This window comes from Manis javanica, chromosome 1 (assembly GCF_040802235.1).
Source record: "Manis javanica isolate MJ-LG chromosome 1, MJ_LKY, whole genome shotgun sequence".
Taxonomy (NCBI): Eukaryota; Metazoa; Chordata; class Mammalia; order Pholidota; family Manidae; genus Manis; species Manis javanica.
In genome coordinates, this window is record NC_133156.1 from 37,950,039 (window position 1) to 37,972,024 (window position 21,986).

Genomic DNA, 21,986 nt, shown 5'->3' on the forward strand with positions numbered 1-21,986 from the left:
TGTTCATCTACAGTCGTTGCACAGAAACTTCTGGTCTATGGATATTCCTTTCTTCCAGATCTTTGGAGAGAAGGTGGAAAAGCACCTGGAGAAGAAGGCATAAAATTTCCTGTCATCTCTTATTTTCCCAAGCATTCAAAATTGAGTGCAAATATTATTAAGAATGTTTCTCCCATTCCCTTGAGCCTCCCTATGTCAGATGGCTCTCCTCATATGCATTCTGTCTGTGTTTGCCCTGCACCATCTTTGATGCATTTGTCAGGGAAATTCCAGTCACACAGAGAGCCTTAGAGAGGAATGCAGATTCTACTGAAGGTTATGGGAGAGCCAGAGCAAGGAGCATCTCCTTTAGCAAAAACCTTGACATTTTTGTGAGCTGTGTCTTCTCTCCTAAATCAGTTCATCCCCTCCAAATCTCTTTGGAGACTGTACCCTCACCAACACACACCTTTCTCCATTGATGCATCCAGGATCCAGTTTTCTCTTAATCAAATTCCCCCTCCCCCTCACTCCCCACATCATGCACAGCAGCTTGGTCATCCCAGCTCCTACCTCAAAGGCTTCTCCATCTTCCTCTTCCCTCAGAAGGCACTAGTAGATTATATGTATTTTTTTTCTTTTACTTGTATAAAAATTGGGTTTATACAAAAATTGTGATGATTATTCTGTTTTTAAGAATTGTTAAAGATATCCTTCATAATAGCTTGATATAAATTTGTTGCCTTCTTTCTTGGGAAGAAATACATGTGGATATTCCCTAGGATCCTCGCCATCTGATAGACAGGCCTTATCTAATTTCCTCCTGTGCAGTGAGGGAGGCACTTGTGAATATGATGAGGTATCACTCCTGTGATTATGTTACGTTGTTACATGACCTAAGAGATTGCAGATGTGAACCAGGTTACTAATCAGTTGGTTCTGAGTTAATAAGGGAGAAGATCTAGGTGGGCCCGACCTCATTTAATGAGCCCTTTGAATTCAGGCATAGAGGTCAGAGACTGAGGAAGTCAGAGATTGGGAGTGGATAAGAAAAGGGGATATGAAGGGGACCAAATGGAAAAGAACTGAGGAAGCAGGCCCCAGCAATCAGTTAGCAAGAGAACAAGAGACTCAGTCCTACAGCTGCCAAGTGCTGAACTGTCCCCACAGCCACCTGAGTTTGAAAATGATCTGAGTTACAGAAAAAGACAAAGCCCCACTGAAACCTTGATTTCAGCCTGGGGAGACCCTGGGAAACAAATCCAATTCTGTGCCTGTATTTCTGACCTCCAGAAACTATAAGATAATAAATAGGAGTGAATTTAAACCACTAAACTTATGGTATTCCAGTATATAGCAATAGAAAATTACCATGTGCATTTTATTCTAGGCTCATTTTCCTTTTACTGTGCATGTTAGAATATTCTTGCTTGTTTGCAGGGATGGTGCTAACAGAGGATAAGTTGTCTATGTTTAATATAGTGTTTTTAATATAATACAATGTTCTACGTTTCATATAATACAAAATTCAAGCTTACAAATCAGTGAGACTCTCATGCGCCTTACAGGTTTGTTTCAGAATATTAGTAAACAATGAAATTGCCAAGGCTAGAAATCTCTGAAAATGTCCCCCCATCTCCTCTTTAGTCACCTAAATTTTTCCCTTCTCCAAAGCTCACTTCATGTCAACTTCTTCACAAGGGTGTCTAAGTATTTCCTACTCTGAGAATTCTCCTAGCCCTTAACAGTGAGTTCTTAAAACCTGAGCCCAGGTAATAACTTTCACTTTGCTGTCAGGTGGTTTTAAATCCTGTGTAGTTCAATGTCCTCTGCTTTTTGTCTTGCCTCCCCACCTGGAGGCAGGACCATGATTTCTAGCTCCCGTGTCCCACTCTGTGCCCAGCCAAGTGCCTGATGCCCAGTGGGAGCTCCCACAGACTTTTGGATTGATTTTACAAGTCAAGGACCAATACTTCCTACTAAATAAAGTCAATCATCTCACCTTTTGATTCTTTACTCCTGTGTTTAGATATTACCTGCTTTATTTGGCCCCATTTTTTCTAGAGGAAAAAAAACAAAGACAGCCTCTGGGCATACATCCTTCCTTCAGAGAGACACATAATTTGAGCAGCAGCTGGTCCATGGCATTAAAGATTGAATGGCTGTAATGTGTTCAGACCATGGTTGGCTTGTTAGGAGTTCTGTGTAAGGCAAGGAATGACCTGAGGGCCAGAGGCCTTGGGGATAGTAGGGAAGAGACTTGTCCATGGTGCCCTTCCCTGAGGCATCCTGTTGTAATTCCTGGGCTTTTAGTGCAGATACCCTTCAGTGGCTTCTCATTAACCGCCGGGCAACATCCAGCATCCCATGGCGCTCTGTGCTCCCAGCCCCTCCCGCTTCGTCCTGTTGATGCCTCTGTTCAGGCTCCTGATCCGGTTTTCCTCCCCTCCTCCTGGCTCTCCTGTGCCCCAGCTTTTTCCTTCCCTCCAAATTGGGTGCCTGCAGCTGCCTGTTACAGGGTGAACTTTCCCACAGCCTCTTCCCTAATCCCATTCATCCAGTGATTGATTTGTGCGTTTATCCTTCCCCTCCACACAGCCTTTGCTGACTTTCCCGGGCAGTGGACTTTTTCACAGCCAGGTACTGAATACTCTCTCTGTGCTGAGTGCTTTATAAGAGTCATCTCACACAATGCTCTCAGCAGCCTGATGAGGCGGACCTTAACCCTATTTTACAGAGGTGAAGCCAAGTTTTGAAGCAGTTCAATTATCTGCGCAGGCTTTTATAGCTATTAAGCCAGGCCCTGAGCCTGGGGCTTCTGACCCAAAAGCCATGCTTGCAGAGTAAACCCCTTCTCTTAACCTCTGTTCTTTGCTGCTGCCTGTTCCCACAGCTCCATGGGAGCCATCTTTGGGGGAGCTCTTGCGCCTGTCACTGACCTGTCTCCAGTCTTGGTCTGTGAGCCTCAATGAGGTCACGATCACGTTCTCTTCATCTTACCATGCGTCCTCTGTGCATCATAAAATGTTGGACATACCTGAACTTAATACATGAGCAGTTTTAAAAATAGCAAAAGGAAACAGGGATCAAAGGAAAGAAACACCCAAGGGAAATTCTAATCTACTCAGAATTAAATTTTCTGTGGGAAGGCATGAAATGGCCTCATTAGGAGGGCCTTGCCTTCAGCTTTTGTTTCATTGAAGGGAAGAGGAAAATTGCAAGAAAAACCCCCACACAGAATGGGGGAAATAAAGGAGAGGAGAGCGTGTGCATTTCTTTCTGTTATATGGGTTTTATTGTATCACCGATGTGTAATTCCACTTATTTGATAAATATTGAATGGAGTCTTCTATATGCCATTGTGGAGCATTCAGAGAAATGATTTTAGATATTCCACTCCCAAAGCTCATTTCCACAAACTTTGTGCCTTGTGGCATCATATATTACACATGTGGAGAAGAAATATCTTTTCTTAGAAGCAGAGAGTAATGCCATTTAATACTTGGTTTGGGAAAAATAAATGTCCACCTCAGGGATGGTGATGGAGAGAAAGAAGAACAGTGCCGAGTAATATTTATGTGCTCACTTTATATCACCTTTGCATATATAATTTGAGATTGTAAAATCATACCACAATGTAATAAAAGTTCATCTCTGCCTTCCTAACCCTTTTACCCTTTTATCTTTAAGGGGCATCCAGTAAAAAAAAAAATGAAAATGACGCAGCTGCCCCTACACCTTGGGACTTGTCCATATGGGCGTTACTAGAAACAACCACAGAACCCTCGTTTGACCTCATCGCTTTTGACTCAGGAGTGCACAGTGGTTTGCATTTGCTCAGCCCCCCTTGTTCTGAGCATCCTCTTGGTCCCTCTTCTTCCTCTGTCACCACGTTTCACCGGGAAAGAAGTACAGCATGAAAAGCGAGAGCTCCCGGGTCAGGTTCCCTACTTGCCAACAGTGATTTAGTGATTTTAGTCGAGTCCCTGTGCTTCTCTGAGTCTGTTTCCATGTCCACAGAAGAGATAACAGCCTCTCTGTTGCTCACATTCCTAGCTTCTGCTGTTGCATAGCTTCTGCCCAATGAATGGTGTTTGTAATCTCTTGGCAGTAGGAAAACAAACACTAAACAGTAGCATAATAAAAAAATATCTAAAAATATACTTAAGATTCCTTTACTCTTTAGAAAGGAATGAATTTTCTTTGCTGGCCTCTATGTCCCAGAGCCATGCTTATTTTCTCTCTTTGACTACATTGCAAGAGAGATCTTTTATTTTGTCTCCACTGCCTCACCAGCTATTCATTCACCCCTAACATGCTACAAACCCCATTCTTCCTTCCTCTGTCTTTTGAAAATCATTCTCTTGAGGGTCAACAATGACTTTATGTCCAAATCCAATAGGCTTTGTTCATTTTTCCTTTCCTTGATGTCTCTGTAGTATTTTACACTATGATGGTCAAATGCTTCTGTTTTGAAACAACTATGAACATTTTTCTCTTTGCTCTGTCCATTTGAAGGGCTCGTCCCTATTTTTTATTGAAGAAAACACACTGCTCTGGTCTTCCAAGCTTCAGACCATAGCGTCACCTTTGAGTCACCCATCACTTTTATTTGTTCACTCTGACCAATCAGCAGGCCCTGTTGAGTCCTCATGCAGTGTGTTCCCTGCCTCTCTCCCACTCCCCCAAAGATCAGTTGTATTGACTCTTAATAGTAGCCATTCACAACTAAATAGCTTTTCTAAGCTTTGGTTTCCTCATCTGTGCTAGGAATAATAATAATAGCATCTACCTCCAAGAGTTACTATAAAGCTTAAATTAAATAATAGATAATCCTATGCATTCATATGCTAAGTAGTTGGTATGTCTTAGCTATTATTAGCTGTCCAAACCACCCCAGTCCCCTGGTTAGGTTATTTTTCTAGAACAAGAGGCAGTCATGTCGTTTCATCCTGTCAGTATTCCTTCCTCCAGTTTCTGCCATCTGGTACAAACACTAGATCAGTTTTACTACTGTGTAATTGAGAAGGTTTACCAAGTAATACCTTATGACAGGAATATAGGCTTTAGAGTTAACAGATGTTAGCTTAAATCCTTATCTTCCTACTCATTAACTTATTAGTAACTTCAGACCTTTGACTCTCAGTTGTCTCAACTTAAAGATGAAAATTGTCACAGATATCTTGTGGTACTGATTTATGTATTAAAAGGTTTAAGCTCCCAGCACAGTACCTAGTATAAAGTTCATGGGGTAAATGTTAACAGTAATATTATATCAGCCCTGTGCTCTCTTTAACCCAAAGAATGGACTCCTAAAGCTTTGACGGATAGTCAAGCTCATCCACAATTCAGCATCAGCCTTTCTTTCTAGCTGCCATTTCTGTCTACCTACGTAGTATCCTCTTAAAGGAGCTGCCTGACCCACCTAAGAGGCCTTGTTTTTCTCAGCCTCTATCCTACTGTTTTTCTAACAACATTTCTGGAATCCAAACACCTTTTTCCTTCCTCTTTACAAATCCTCTTGTTCTCCCAGGACCAGATCAATTCTAACATCACAAAATTTACACAAACAGAAGATTATAAGATTGTTATGCCAGTCTGTAATTGGAATTCTGTCACATGTAGTGTATAAACAGATCATGTTAGCAAATGATTTCATAGTCTTTGACATTACTTTTAAATGTGTGTGTGTGTGTGTCTGTGTGTGTGTGTCCCTCATGACTTTTCCTTTGTTGTCTGTGTTTCTTTTATAATGCTGAGATGGATGTTGAACAGCTACACACACTGAAAGCTCAATAAACTCTTGTTGGTGATTTTCTAGGTTGATTTTCATAGAATTTGCAGCTTATGCACCATCTGATCCTTAGGTCGCACCATTTATTTCTTGGCCCTTGCACAGAACCTTTTTCTCCAGAAGGTTCCATCTGCTTTGCAGAAATTAGCTCATGAGTCATTTCCTTCCCTACCCCTTGTAAACTGCAAAAACAGGTGGGCAGCCCGTCTGGGGTTGGAAGTAGATGAAGGGGTCAGATGGAGCACTGGGGTGTTGAAAGTAGGCTCAAGTTTGTCAAATCCTGGTTCAGATTATTATCCCCAAGGTGTGCTGAGAAATTAGGCAGGGACAATGCTGCTCAGTGGAAACAACAAGGTGCTTTGGAGCCAGACATGACTGGGCTCAGATCCTGGCTCTGCCTGTGTGTGCTTTGAGAACTGTGGCATGTCAGTTAAACTCACTGAGTCTTTGCTTCTTGATCCATAAAGTGGGGATAACAACAGCTGCCTACCAGGAGTGTTGTAAAATGAGAGAGATTGTAAAAAGTCCCTAACACAGTTCCTGAACCAGAGTGGATATTTAATGCTGTTATTCTTAATTCTGAGAGGTGTTTGGATACCTCCCAAAGAGAACACTGCAGAAATTATTTATGTATATGCCCACAGCTTTGCAAACAAATTCTCATCCATGCTCAGGCCTGTTGTAAAATCACTTTTTAAAGCTTATTATTTGGCTGTTCTTGCTGAATATCAAGTTGAGGAAAACTTGATAAAATACACCTGTAATTTAGGGCTATTTTTGTTATTTCCTTCCTGACAGCCAGAAAGAAAAGTCTGAAATTACCTTTCTCCCTTAACTTTGAATTTTCAAGGACTAATCAATTTTTATGTTCCTTAAAGGGGAGAATTCAACAGGGCAGTCTAAAATTTGGCTCATACTTTTTAATTGTGCATTCAAAGGTAGGCCTAGATAGGATCTTTGTTTTACCTTTGTGATTTATGTTCACTCTTTTAAAGTGACTAAGGGAAATTGAATGTTGAAAAGTTGAACTGGATAGGGTCAGCATAGCACTCAACTTGGCCAAATCCTACCTGGCAGAGAGACACCAATGAGAAGGGCTTTAGTTTCTTCATCATTTCCACTCAAAATTACTTGAGTGACCCTCAGTTAACAAAACTTACAAGCATTTTTTAAGTACAAAATTAGTCCACATATATAAAAAGACTTCAAGAAACTGCAGTTCTATATAAATACAAACAATACAATAGCTATTTTTTTTCCTAGCCATTTTTGTTAATTGGAAAATAACATAGTAGAAATAGCAATAAAGAATAGATATTTGGGGGGGATTTTTTTTGAAACTTAACTAATTTGAACCTCAAAGCATCCTATTGATTAGAGTCTGTTATTTTTCCTTGAATTAGGAAAAGGAAGGTACAGAGATATTAAGTTACTTTGGCCAAAGTTTTGGGTTATAAACAGAGGTGCCAGTATTCAAATTGTGGGCAGTCTGTCTCCAGAGTCCAGGAACTTAATGGCCATACAGAGAAATTCCACCTTCTAGTATTCACTCCTTCCATATTCTAGCAGATTTGTATTAATCACCTATTATGTGTAAGATGGTACAAATCATGGGGGATGCTGTAGTGAAGCAAATGAACTAGGTTCTTGCTCTCATGGTGTTCATAGTCTGATAGGGTAGGTGAATAAACATGTGAATGGGGAAATAAATAATGGTGCATTGTGATAATTGCTGTAATTAAGCCCAGCAGATGCTGAGATGGAGAATAAAAGATTAGGGGAGCCCTCTATTTGAATCAGATGATCAAGGACATCCTCTTAGAAGGGGTGACATTTAAGCCAAGACCCAAGAGAGGATAAGGAGGTAGCCTGACACATCAGTGACACCTCAGTTCAGCTGTTAAATAGGGACACAGTTCAGAGAAGGTCAACCTAGCATATCATGTGAGACTAAGAAGGCATGTCACCCTTCCCCCCAGCAAGGCTGACAAGGCATCACACTGCAGGGTGGATGGAGATGGGGGGTCTCCTCTCAGGGCTGACACCGGGAACTTCTTATGGCAGCTGCCCAGTTGCATCGCTAGCATTTGCCTCTTTCTCGAGCCTTCAGAGCATGTAAGGAAAACATTGTCCTTGCTGTCTGGGACATTCAAAATGGTCTTCCTGCAGGTTAGTCTCCTAGATGTGAAAACTGGGGAAAGGAAGCCTTTTTAATAGAAGTAAGTGCCTTAGCAAGAGCCAGGGACTTATAGATGGAGGGCACAGTGCTTAGGCTTCAAAGATGGGAGTCACATGGGCCACTTTCCTTAAAATGGTGTGACCTGAAAGAGAAAAGTGAGCATCTGAACTTCGGTGATGTAAAATTTCTGAGCTTTCAGAAAGGCTGACTTTCGAACTTTGCTTTGTGACCCATTTCCTCAGAGCATAATATGGTGTCTTGGCAATTCCTTTCTCTACTTCCAGGATTACTGGGAGAATATTTAAAATATTTAAAGTAATAGTATTAAATTATCCCCAGACACTCAAGGGAAAAACCTATCAAATTGTTCCACATTTTTATTATAGTTTTTGAAAGCAGGTTTCTTATAGTTTTCTACCAAGCACCACTTTTAGGTGCTTCATTGAATCCCTGTTACTTAAAATGTATAAACTCAACCTACAAAAATTGTTTAAAATGTCCGTCAGTAAGGTGTTTGTTCAGTAACAAAAATTCTATACAATTCAATAATATGTATAATTTTTAAAGATTGAGAACAGATAAAATAATTATAAGAGGATATTCTTGATATAACACTGATAGGAAATTAAGGTTATATAGAAAGGGGTTGGCATACTTTTTCTGGAAAGTACTGGGTAGTAAATATTTTAGGCTTTGCAAGCCATATGGTTTCTGTCACAACTCCTCATCTCTGCAGTGTTACTGTGAAAGCAGCCAAAGGCAATATATAAACAGATGAGCCTGGAAATATTTCACTATGGCTTTTGTTTATAACAACAGGTAGTGGGCACACAGGCTATAGTTTGCAGACCCTTATTAACTATGTAGAGTGTGAAATAATTTGTTATTAATGCAACAATTAAATATTTGGAAAGATGCATGCCAGATTGTTTAATGTTGCTTATATTTTAGAACTAGAATAATAAAGTGATTTTACCAGCAATTAATAACTTATAATATGCAAAGTTGCCTTTATAATCAGCTAAAACAATGAAGATACTTTGATGTTTAAAGAAAAATCAGACTTCATGGTAATTCTAGGTGACCCAGTCCTAATAAGTAATATTCAGTTATATTTTAACTATGCCTTTAGAACAGTTACTGGTATTTTATTCTTCGGAGGCAACAACAAGAAGGACAGAATTGAACTAAATTTACATGAGAACAGAGTGTAATTACCCTCAATCATGAGCAAGTTTTTAGTCTTGAAAAGTAGGTAGATATAAAGTGAAGGTCTAGATTATATATTCTCTTATCTCATATTCTAGAAGATGTACCCTCATGCAAATCCTTAGGGAGTGCTTATTTTAAAATATAACAAAACCTCACGACTGTAACTAGTCTGGTATCTCTCTGCAATCTGAGTTTTACATTATCTGAACATTGGCCTTGTTTTGCATAATATAGTACGAGATTAAAAGGTGCTCTTTTTTCTATTCTATGGCATTCATAAACATAACTGAAAGGAGAAAGCAGGTTATCTAAAAGTCTGTTCTGCATGGTTACCTCTTTTGCCTGATGACAATGCTGATGGGATTTGAGCACTGGATGTGAGTAACCCTGTAGGTCTCTTATGATCCTGAGAGTCTTTTTTGTATTGATTCAGCTGTTGATCAGACTGATTATTTTGTAAGGTTCATGTCGCGACCCTTCAGGGACCAAAGCAACACGCCCAAGGTCTTGATTCTTCTCTAGGCTTTATTGTCTAATCTCTCGTGGTGGTTACAGCAGTTGTCGGGTAGCTCCTCTCCCTCCCGGCGGGCTCCCTTATATTCAGTCACCCAACCAATCCAGGACAGTATCATGCATGACCTTTAAGCGGATAGGTGTCACGCGCCACTCTAAGCGGGCAGCACGAGCTGTGCACGGGTACGGAAGTCTGCTGGGCCAATCCCCAACAGGGAAGAGGGGAAAGGGTGGTGAGCAGGAAGCAGGCGCCATCTTCAGGGCGTTGTCCAGCTAGAGTGGGGCTCAGCCTCGGCCGTAGGCCGGGCCCCCACATCTCCCCCTTTATTGTTTTATAACCAAAGGGCTGTCGGGATCATGCCTGTCTTAGGTCGTCCGGAGTCTGCGGCATTCTTACCCGTCCTCAGGCAACAGACAGCTTAGGTCTGCGCCCTGTCTTAGGTTGATATGCGCAGCTCCCGATCTTACCCGTCCTTGACTACTGATCCAGCATAAGCCATACTCTAGGGGAGATGCCTTCCTCTAGCGCTGCCATGGCCTGCAACAGGACCTTCCGTTCTCCCCGTTGCTGTTTTTGTAACAGACTTTCCTCCCAACCAGGAGGAGGCCCACAATTAGCAATATTCCTATGACACCTACACCTGACCAGGCTTTGGTGGTGTTTAACACAGCTTTAGCTATTTGAGCTACAGAGAGCATCTCTACCTTCTTGGAGCTAACATTCAAAATTTCTAACCGTAGCTGAGTGGTGAGCTCGTCAAGCTCACTGGACCAATTTGTGGTTAACATCTTGCCTAACTGTCTGGACAAGTTGGCAGCTTTAGAATAATTATGAAAAGGAATACCAGTAATACACCCTCATATACGCAGCCCACAGACAAAACCTCCCCCAAGAGGTCCAATTGTTCTTGAAGAAGGTTCAGTGGCCTGGGACAGACCATTCAGCGTCTCTGCCATAGGAATGGTGATAGTCAGCGCGGCGGTGGCTGCAGCTGCAGCTCGGCTCCGCCGTCGCCTGCTGTAGGATCCATGGCAGGAGCAGAAGCAGTGCGATCATCTCGTACCTCCGCTCCGGGGTTTTCCACTCTGCATATCAGACGTTCAGGCACCCAAACGGGGTTCTGCTGGCCCTGTGGAAAAACACAAACCGAGCCTCGGGTCCAGATTATCACTGGGTCCGGGCCTTTCCATTTTCCTTCCAACACATCCTTCCACAAAACTTTAGGCATGTGTTTTGGATTGGATTGTTAGCTGTGCCGCTCTGCTGCACTGCGGCCATTTTTGTCCAGTGTTCTAAAGTCTTCTCCTATTCCCCCTTTTTGTTTATATAAGGCATTCTTGAGGGTGAGGTGGGTGCGTTCCACGATACCCTGACCCTGAGGGTTGTCTCTAGCTCCCTGCTGCTCTCATGACACAAAAGGATGTCATCCATATAATGATAGATGATTATCAGGGGAAACTGTTTCCTGACAGTTTGTAAGGCCTTCTTTACATACACATGGTGGGGCTATTAGCCATGCCTGTGGCAATAAACCTTTGACAGTCTCTGGGGTGAAGCAGGATGGAGAAGAAACAGTCTTTGATATCTATCACTATTGAATTCCATTCTCTGGGCAGGGCCACAGGGAGAGGAAGGCCTAATTGTACAGGTCCCATAAGCTCCATCTGTCTGTTCACTGCCCTGAGATTATGGAGTAATCTCCACTTGCCAGACTTTTTCCTAATTACAAAAATAGGTGTGTTCCATGGCGAGGTAGAGGGCTGGAGGTGACCAGCTGCTATCTGTTCTTGTACTAAAGTGTGGGCTGCTTCCTTCTTTTCTTTGGTGAGGGGCCACTGAGGTACCCACACGGGCCTTTTTGACTGCCATGTTATTTCTATAGGCTGTTTTCCCTCAGTGGCCCCGAAGAAAAACCCAATCCTGGTCCTCCGGGCCCTTTGGGCGGTCTCCCTGCTAAAAGGATTGGTTGTTCTTTCCCTTGGAGATCCTTCCCTAGTCCTCTAGTTCCCGCGTACCCCTGTTTTTTCATTATGGCATTAGACTGCTCACTGTAAAGAGTCTCTGTGGTTAGTTTAACTCTGCTATTAAACCTGTTCTCTAGCTCGTCCCCCGAAAGTTCCCCGTCTTCATCCTCATCAGATGACAGTCCCTGTTCAGATCCCCCTTCCGATGCCTTTGCGGAGGCATGCTCTTCTCGTACTTCCTCTAATATTTCCTCCCCCTCTTGGATGGCCTCTCGGCAGCTTGGCTTCTGTCCCTTCAGGCAATTTTTTACTCGACCCCAAATAGGGATTGTCCCTGGTGGAAGGGGGTCCCTCTTGTCTGCCCGGCGTAGGTCATCCCCCAGCCTGTCCCATAAAGGGCTGGTGATTTTTTCTTCATCTAAGAACCATGGGGCATGATTCTCTATAGTGTTCAGGAATGCCCTGGCAGTCTTCGTTTTCAAAGGGGTTCCATTAGCTCTAAGGAGCGCTTTCCTAGTTCCTTGGCCCTCCTCTCTCTAATGGGGCAAGTATCCTAGTTATGATTTAGATGGACTAGGTCGCTAATTCCGCGAACCTTTTGATTTCGTCGCCACTCTGCGAACCTTTTGATTTCGTTGCCACTCTGCGAACCTTTTGATTTCGTCGCTGCTCTGCGAACCTTCACTGGCGCCTCCTCATTCCATATATTATAATAAACAATGTCACAAACACTAACAGGACACACACACTACACATAAACACCCACCGCAACTGCCTGCCGTCTGCCCTGCCACGTATACTTTCAGTTTACTCGCCGATCCACTCACCCTCCTTGGTTCCCTCTCCCGGTCTGGCCTGCCGACCGAACGGCATCCAGCGACGTTCCTGAAGAGTTACAAGCTCTACTTCATGGGCAGGCGCCAGGGTCAGTGGATCAGGTCGCGACGAGGTTTAGCGATTCCCGGGTTTCGGCACCACTTGTCGCGACCCTTCAGGGACCGAAGCAACACGCCCAAGGTCTTGATTCTTCTCTAGGCTTTATTGTCTAATCTCTCGTGGTGGTTACAGCAGTTGTCGGGTAGCTCCTCTCCCTCCCGGCGGGCTCCCTTATATTCAGTCACCCAACCAATCGGGACAGTATCATGCATGACCTTTAAGCGGATAGGTGTCACGCGCCACTCTAAGCGGGCAGCACGAGCTGTGCATGGGTACGGAAGTCTGCTGGGCCAATCCCCAACAGGGAAGAGGGGAAAGGGTGGTGAGCAGGAAGCAGGCGCCATCTTTAGGGCGTTGTCCAGCTAGAGTGGGGCTCAGCCTCGGCCGTAGGCCGGGCCCCCACAGTTCAAATTCTTGACTGGTGTTGAGATGAAATGAATGGGCATAATTGACGTTTGAGATTCACTGTCCAGGTCCAATTTACAGAACAAGAAGAGTAACAAGTAGCCCAAGTTAGAGCTTATTTTGATGAAAATAAGAAAATGGAAACAGAAACTCTACTTCTATGTATTGGATGACCTGGCTCTGCTTGACTCCAGAACAGCACTCAAAGTATTTCCCCACTTTGCAATGTTTCTATATATCAGTGAAGTATGCATTTTGTGGATTTCAAAAAGCAGTTAAATGAAGCAAAACTATGGTTTCTAATTTACTCCTAGTTAGAGAAAAGTCTCTTTAAAACTCCCAACTAATATGGGCTTTGTGTTTGCAAAAGCAGAATCATGGGTTAGCAAATATATATCTTGTGAATATATGTCTAATAGTTCATGAAGTTGCTAGAAAAAATTAGTTAAACCATTTTCCCATTTTAGAGAAATAATTATTCCATTATCTCTCCCAAGTTATAATGAATTCTCCAAGAAACATACAAGCTTTTCTTCCTTTTAACTACCCTGCAGAAATATCTAGGAGCAGGATAAAGTGCATTAGCATCCGAATTTATTTGTTCATTCACAAACATTTAATAAAGGTCCCACAATATGACAAGCCCTGTGCTATATGCTGGGAATATAGGAGTCAGTACCTTGCTGTGTGATCTTGGGCCAGTCCCTTCATGTTTCTGGTCTCCCTTGTCCTGTAAATCTCATAAGAAAACCGTTTACAGGAACTTCTCAGCCTCAGGTGGATCTTGGGGATCTATATTTGTCAAGTTGCTTTCCAACCTGACACATTTGCAAGGTTAACTGCAATTTTACGGGGCACTAATGGCATCACAGCCTTACCAAGAAGGGCTTTGTGTCCTTTTAAAATTTTAGTCATTTAAATGAGTGAACAATGGCATCTGATTGTTTTTTGTAATTTCTCCTTATATTGTTAGCGAGCTTGAAGGATGCACGATTTTGGCTCTAAATCAGGCGCAGTTGCAATTCCTTATCATGTTCTTAGATTTTCTTTGCTGAGAAAATTACTTTATAGTGGCAGGAAGTAGAAGAAAGGGCAGGAGAGAACAATGTTTTTTTAAAAACTCATTTTAAGGAAGAAAACTATTTGAGAAAACTGTTTCCGCAACACATTGCACATTGATAATGCAGCAATGCTTCAGATGTTTCAATTGAATTCCTTCATCTCACTCCCCAAGGAAAATCCTCAATTTTTTTGTGTTTTTACCCTCATTCCAAAAGCTACATGTTTATTTTGTAATTATGGGTGGTAAATCCCAGGGTAAAATACCTTTGAAACCAGAATCAGTCAGAGGGAGAAAGAAAGTTGGAGAAACCCATTTATTGCATACAAGCAGTTGTTCACTTCTCTCTCATGCCTCTTGCTACCTGGCAACAGAAGGGGCCCCAACCAACCTCTCTGCTCCAGATAAGCCCTCCCTCCCTTTATAATTACCTATTGATATGGAGATACATTACTTCTCTCCACCCCTTGGAAACACCTATTGATATGGAAATGAACTAAGGCCAGGCAAGAGATTATGGAAATACTGCAATTTACCCACAATTTCCATCCTTGTTTCATGTTTAGAGATAATATTATAAGCAACAAAGCAGTAGCATACCTCTATAGTCATTAATAAATGATTGTGAACATTTTAGAATGCAAAACACTATATAAATTCTTTGGGCTAATGATGACAACAATATCTTACAGGGAAACAGGAAAAGCAAATGAATTATTTGAAATTAGCTGAATATTTGTGAGCAATTTTCAGAGAATGTTCTGGGTGTTGTCTCAGTCTGCTGGGGCTGATATAACAAAACACCACTGACTGGGTGACTTAAAGAACTGAGATTTATCTTCTCACAGTTCTGGAGGCTGGAAGTCCAAGATCAAGGTTCAGCAGGGTACAGTTTCTGGGGAGGACTCACTTCCTGGCTTGTGGGGCAGTCTTCTCACTGTGTCCTTTCATGACAGGGAGGGGCACAGAGCTCTGCTATTTCTTCCCCTTTTTCATAAGGAACCAGTTCTATAGGATCAGAGCTCTGCATTTATAACCTCATTTAACCATAATCACCTCCTTAAATGTCTTATCTCTAATTTAATCATGGAGGGTAGGGCTTCAACATACGAATTTGGAGTCACAATTCCATTCATGGTAGTGTATACTCAAAAATTGAACTATTGGTAGTCTAGAGCTCAGTTGTCAATTCCACAATAAGATATTTTTGCCCTCATCCTTAGTCATAGTTGGTGCTTCTCATCTCCCTTCTGAGACATATGTAATGGATGGAAAAATTTTAAGACAGGGTTTGGATGACTTCTGTCCATTGATTTGTGAACATAAAAGTCAGTTATGAAGATCAAACAAGAGACTCATAGATCTCAGAAATCATCCAAACCAAATCTTACAACCAGGTTTTCAGATGGACAATCTGAGGTTCATCCAAAAAGATGAACAGCTTTTCCATAGGTCATTCTGATAATTAATTATTGGCATCCTGGAGATCTTCTGAAACTCGCATGTACTCAGTGTGGAAATGCATGCAACTGTACTTTCAAATGGAGGCTTGTGTGGAAATGAGTTCCAACATCATGGGATAAGTCAGATATTTGTGATTACAAAAAAACATAAATTGACTGTGATCCTAATGAAAATGATATCAGGGACTGACAGGAGCAGTGAGGGTGGGAGGACTTGGTTTGGTGACTGGACAGGGTGCAAGTCCACCAGCCAGAGTGGGAAGTACCCCAGCATCATTCATAGGACACCACTTTTCCACCTGTGAAGTTGACTAAAATAGAAGTACCAAACTCAATTACCTGCCCCTTAAGCAGCAGGAGATATATTTATAGATCTTAACTGAATGAATGAGAGTTCACTGAACAGCAATACTATGACCATGTGTCTGCAGAGAATCTCGGCATCCTCCCTTTTCATGTACAGCCCATGGCTATCATCTGCCCCCTAGAGCAGAACAAAAGGAAGTTCAGGAACTGGTATTGTGTTGGTGAGATAAAACATAGGGATCGTTATTTAGTCCATGACACCCGCATCTCCATCACTTTCTTTTTCAGGATGATTTATAGTTTTTGCAAAACAGAAATACTGCCACTCAGAATGGCATCTGGCTCCTATTCATGGATCAGTCTAAGAATGTGATAAAATTGGCCCTCTAGTTGCTGGCAAACAATAAGGACGGGATGGTGATAGGTCAGCAACTGGCTGGGATTTGCAAAGCACGGGAAGTTAGGGATTGCTGGTTGTCATTTGCAACATTTATTGGTTTCACAAATGGATGAGAGAAAATGGAGGACTGTCTTGATCCATGTTCTTGATCTTTTACTGAAACCTTTCTTTAAACGTCTTTCGATACTAAGACCTTGGCCCATTTCCGTGGTTACATAGCAGAATGGTCTTTGCATTTCCATAAGTCATAGTTGCCAAGATGAGGATCTGTCTGTGTGAGTATGCACTAAGCACTGAGAATAGACTTGTGTACCAGCACAATGGTCTATTTTTCTTTATCCTTGCTCAGGGAAACTCCACATCAGCAGACAGCAGAACTCCTAGTTCTGCTGTGGTAGTAGGACTCTTGTGACAAGGCTCTGCCCCGATCCTCTACTTCAGTCTCTCCCCTCCCAGCCTCTTCAATACATCCCATTGGCCTTATGTATCTCTCTTTAGCTTTCTTAACCTCTTCCCATGGTAACATCGCAAAAATATATACCCCGACTTTGCCCTGAACTTCCCCCATTTTTTTTCTTCACAATGCCCAGGTTTTCCTTCTCTACTTATTGCTTATGTTCTACTCCACTTTGAGGCCAGACATGGATGGACCTGTTGTTATGGTTTGAATGAATCAGATGAAAATGTCCAATTAATTCTTACCATGTGACTTTGTCTGTGAAAATATTGAGTATATCGAAAACGCAAGGGAAACTGTTTCGAAGGGAAGCACATAAAAAATGAGGGAAGTACCGAATGGAATCTGTTCTTGGGGCATTTTTACTAAGCCCAGACCACTACGAGCTGAGAGGATATTGAAAGAATGTTCCATAATGTGCCAGATAACTCAGGTTACTGATTTTGTGTGAATTGCTCAGGGCTGTGGATTTCTTTACCTGATATTTTTATACAGTTTATATAAAAATTCATCTTAACTGAAGCCAGAGTCTAATTTCAATTTCTGCCTTACAAAGAAACTTATTCTGTCTCTTCTCCTCATGGTGGGGCAACTAGGTTCAGGATTTTTGCCAAGATAAGAGATATCAATGTGGTATTTCCATTATGGCTTTTTAAAGAGATGCTTGGCTGTGTAATCGCCAAGACAATTAGCTGCAAACTACAGTTACTACCTCTTAAAAATGAAATCTCCTTCCCATTGTAAGAATTATGTCACTCCTCAGTAGTGTTGACAAGATGAAGAGCCATTTTGGAAGTTATGATTCTGAAATGGCTATCTTATTGGTGATCCATGCTTCAAAGTGGCTGTGATTCAATTCTACTCAACTGACTTACAGCTTTTAGGATCCAGAGTTTCAATTCAGCTCATTCAGGTGTTTGCAAACAAGCATCTATTATGTTTAAGTTTCCCAATGTCTTTCTTTCAAACCTGTTATATCCCTAAATCAAATGCTTAGTTCAGCAGAGCCAAAAAAGAAAAACAACAAACAAAAAATTTCAAATGGTCCCAGTGGCACACTTTAAAGCAAACTGTTCTATAAAGGCACAAAGAAAGTGGAGAGGGCTTTAGAATAGAAATGGCCTAATTTCTCTCATGCCATCTACACTGTTATTAATAAATGGGGTAAAATGCAGCCTATATTACAGTAGTGTTTTCAAGGATTGTCCATTGGATTGGCTCAGTTAAATCACCTTAATAATCAGACTGCAGAACTTTGGATGGTGGGGCAGAAACAACACTTCAATGGCGTGGATTTGCACCCTGACCCTGAATCTACAACCCTATGATGTTTGATAAGTTGCTAGTCTAATATTAGCAATGGTTTCTTCATCTGAAAATTAGGACTATGGCTGTTAGAGTAAGGACATTTATCATCCACACACAAATATTTATCGAGCCACTACTATGTGCCTGGCACCGCATGAACCACTAAGTTTCATGAGAAAAAACAAAAATCAGGCCATATCCCTGCCTTATGAAGCTTCTGTTCCAACAAGGCTTAACTGCAATTAGTCTTGTTTTTGTATCCCAAGCATCTGCTGAGGCATACTACCCAGGCATACTGCCCTTGGAGATTTAAATTAAATACATGTAAACCTCCTTTTATGTGCCCACGGGGCAATTCAGCATCTGTCTTGGTATTTTCAGCAATTCATGGAGGAAAGAGACTTATCTTTGTTTTACCCACTTCTGGCTCTGAATTCTTGCTTTTGTTATATTAGTGTGGCATGTGGATCTTCTTGCTGAAAATTCATACCGTCCCTGTTCTATACACCCAACACATTTCAAATTGTTGTTCCCCAAAATTTCATCAGTTTTGACCCATAAGGCTATGGGTCAAGCAAACTGTTATGTGTGTTTTAGGATGACAAAAGTAGCTAATGTCACAAATTACTTAAAATTTAAATATTACCTTTCTTGGGAGAAGCCCCTTGGCTGTAGCTGCACCAGAAATATCTAACTGGCTGTTTCTCTGCAGTTTTCGCCTCAGAGAATGCCTACCCCCACTTGCCAAACCCCTTTCTCCTTTAGTCCAAGTGCTGAAGCCTTACTTGCCAGCCTAAGACAGTCTGCCAAGCAAAATGTCACATACAGATGCCCAGCCTATTGACAACAACTCTGCTAGTGGTTGTTTAAGTGACTTTTTTCCCTACCCTTCGTATTGCTATTGGTATTTGGCACTACAAACACTTGAGTCATCTTTGTTTTATTCCAAAACTGTAGACAGTTTTCTTCACAACAGCCAGTGAACTTTACAAGCAAGGGTCAGCATACAAAAGAAATTCAGCTATACCTGTGATTTTATAACCCCATTGCTTCACCTCCTTACTTGTACAATAGCCTCTTAATTGGAGATGTCCTATGAAGGGCCTGACTTGAGAGGGGAGTGTGGGCGACCACATGACCAGACAGGTCACATCTCAATAGCCATAGAGTTTGAATTGTTTAAATGGCCCTTAAGTAAAGGAGTCTTTAGTAGTGCTTGAGATTCTCAGTTGTGGCCTGAGAAGACCATTATGAAGTCACAGATGCTGCTATTAAAACCTGGGGAATTTCTTCACTTACTCCTTCTTGTCTTTGGAAAGTTTTCTGATTAGGCTCTCTTTATTAAGGATAAATACTAACGTCCAATGAGCAAACCTTTACGGGGCCAGCACTTGGGATAATTGTGACATGGCAGTGTGTGCCCTCCAGAAGTTAGATAGGTACATCCTCGTATCATACCAGGCCAGCGAGGCCACTAAGTGCTTTTGGAAACATACACCTTCCACCCAGCGCTCAAAGTGTTTTATCAGCACTCCACTAATGTGGTTTCTGGTGGAGGTCAGAAAGCTAAACTTATCACCCAGTAGCCAGAGTTGATAGTTCATATCTTGATCTTATCACTGCGCCTCTTTTTCCCATTCCAATTGCTCTTCGAGGACTCAGGGGGGGCAGTTCTGTTTGCAGTGAGCAGGAGCCTGAGTAAAATAGCAATCAAGCTGTGTAAGGCAGAAACACGATGTCTGAAACAATATCGCCATTTGCTTCCCAGATGTGGAATCCGACCCCTCCATTCCTGCCAGAGGAATGTGACCCAGTAATAAAGGGACAATTTTTTCTTCTCTTTGGTTTCTTTCTCTCAAACATCAAAATAAAGCTTGTTTTCAAACAGGCATCTAAGGATCCTCTTTTGCTTTTCTCACCTTCTGTTCAAATGTAATTGATGACAGCAGCCTGACAGCAGCCTTTGAAAGGAATCCACACTTGAAATAGGGGTTCACTGAAGATGAATATGCTAGCGAGATCCTTGACACTCGTCAGCAGGATAACCTGGTATAGTCTCAAATGTCCATATTCACAAATATCACCGTATATAATTTCTTCAATTTCCACATCTACAAAGCAGAGTATCTTAGCAGCAATACTGACCATTGGGGGCCAGGTAATTCTTTGTCGTGGGGGCTGTGCTGTGGATTACAGGATGTTAAATAGCACCCCTGGTCTCTACCCGCTTGATGCCAGTGCTCCCTCCCCACCCCCCACCCCCACACACGCACCCAATCATGATAACAAAAATTTTGTTCAGACATCGCAGCTGTCCCTTTTGGGACGAAAGAACAGAACCCAGGGGTTAACTGAAGGATGGGGTTGTGGGCAAATCCTCCCCTTGTTCAGGTTGAGAACCAGTGATGTAAAGTGAGGCTTATACATCCCTCTGTAGGTTGTTAGGAGGATTAAAGAAAGTGTGGGTCAGGGTGAGAGCAAGAAACCTGCAGCTGCGAACACTGGAGGGCCAGCAGCCTGTAATCACAGACAGACTGATTAGCTCTGTAGGATTCGTCTTCGTGTAGTACAGGAGGCTCCATTTCACAAGGGTCTTTAGAAACAGTTGAAGCAGAGAGCTAGGAAGCAAAGGGAATAGCTCTCCTAGAGCCCCAGCCACCTTGAATGTGAAGGTATTCCTAGCATCGCACATCATTGCTTTTTTGAATGTCACAATTTGGATTGTGAGGATCTTACCTTTCTTTCCAAAATACCCCTGGCCGTTGGCATATGCAAAAAAAAAAAACGTTAAGCGGAGAAGAAGAGAAGGAAGACAGCCTCTTAAAAATAGCCCCAAGACCAGGGGGTCGTGTGGGCCCAGGCTGAACCTCTGCATCCTTCAGTTAACTCCTGGGTTCTGTGTCAAGCTGAGGTCAGGCCTTGACTTGAAAAGCTACTAGCTGTGTAAGTCTGGCAAGTTGCTTTTCTGTTCCGTGTCTCAGCTTCCTTGTCTCTGAAGTGAGGATAGCAACAACACATGCCTCAGAGAATTGTAGTGAGGATTATATGAAGTAATATATGAAGAGTGTGTACCTGGTACATGATGCTCAATTAATGTTAGATAACAGATCACTGTCATCACCATTATCATGACTGAGTGTGAAATAAGATTTATTTTGGATCCCAGGAGCAGAAAGTTGAGTTAATCACACTCTTCTGCTCACAGCACATTTTCATCGCTGATCTGTACAAGATTGTATTCTTACCTTAAATCTGTAGGAAGATACTTCCTTTCATTCTCACATGTCTCTACGAGCACTCATTCCCCCACCAGAGAAAATCACTCTAATGTAGTTACTGAGTATCCTCTTGTTTGTATGCATTCTTAAAAATGCCTATTGTTTTTTAAGTACGTATCCTTCATTTAGGTGATCCTGTGCTATGTCCGACTTTTCTCGCTCAGCCTGTTACTGCTTGTTCCTGTACTCCTTTGCAGTTGCATGGCGGTTGATGATATCCGTCAACATATTTTACCTTTGAATTCTCCTGGTGGTAAGAACTCAGAAGGCCTCCAGCTCTCCACAGATAACACAATCACGAATATCCTCATTCATAAACCCTTAAGTTCTGTGTGATGGTTTATTGGGCATATATACTGCTCACACATCCCTGTCAAGCAGCAACTGAAATAGGGAAGCATTCCAAATATTCAGCCTTGCCACTTTGATATCTTATTGCCGGCAGTTTCATTCTTGGCAAGAACATCAATCTACCAAGAGGATGACAATGATATGTCTATTTACTGCCTGCTTTACACATGCTAGAAGTTTCGTGTGTCAGGGTCCTCAGGACCACCCTCGGGTTTAGTAACTTCATGAAGACTCACAGGACTCAACATCCAGTCACACTCACAGCTGTGTTCTATGTCAGTCCAAGCATACTAAGCACAATCAGAAAAGAAGAAGGTATGTGGGGTGAGGTCTGAAGGAAACTAGATGTAAGTATCCAGGTCCTCTCTCAGTGGAGCCAC

The 21,986-nt window shown here is 42.2% G+C and overlaps 1 protein-coding gene across 4 annotated transcripts in view; it reads left to right on the forward strand.

Annotated features, from left to right (window-relative positions):
- The window catches only part of SGCD (sarcoglycan delta), a 981,442-nt gene that overhangs the window by 651,864 nt on the left and 307,592 nt on the right, over positions 1–21,986 (forward strand). The window lies entirely within an intron of this gene.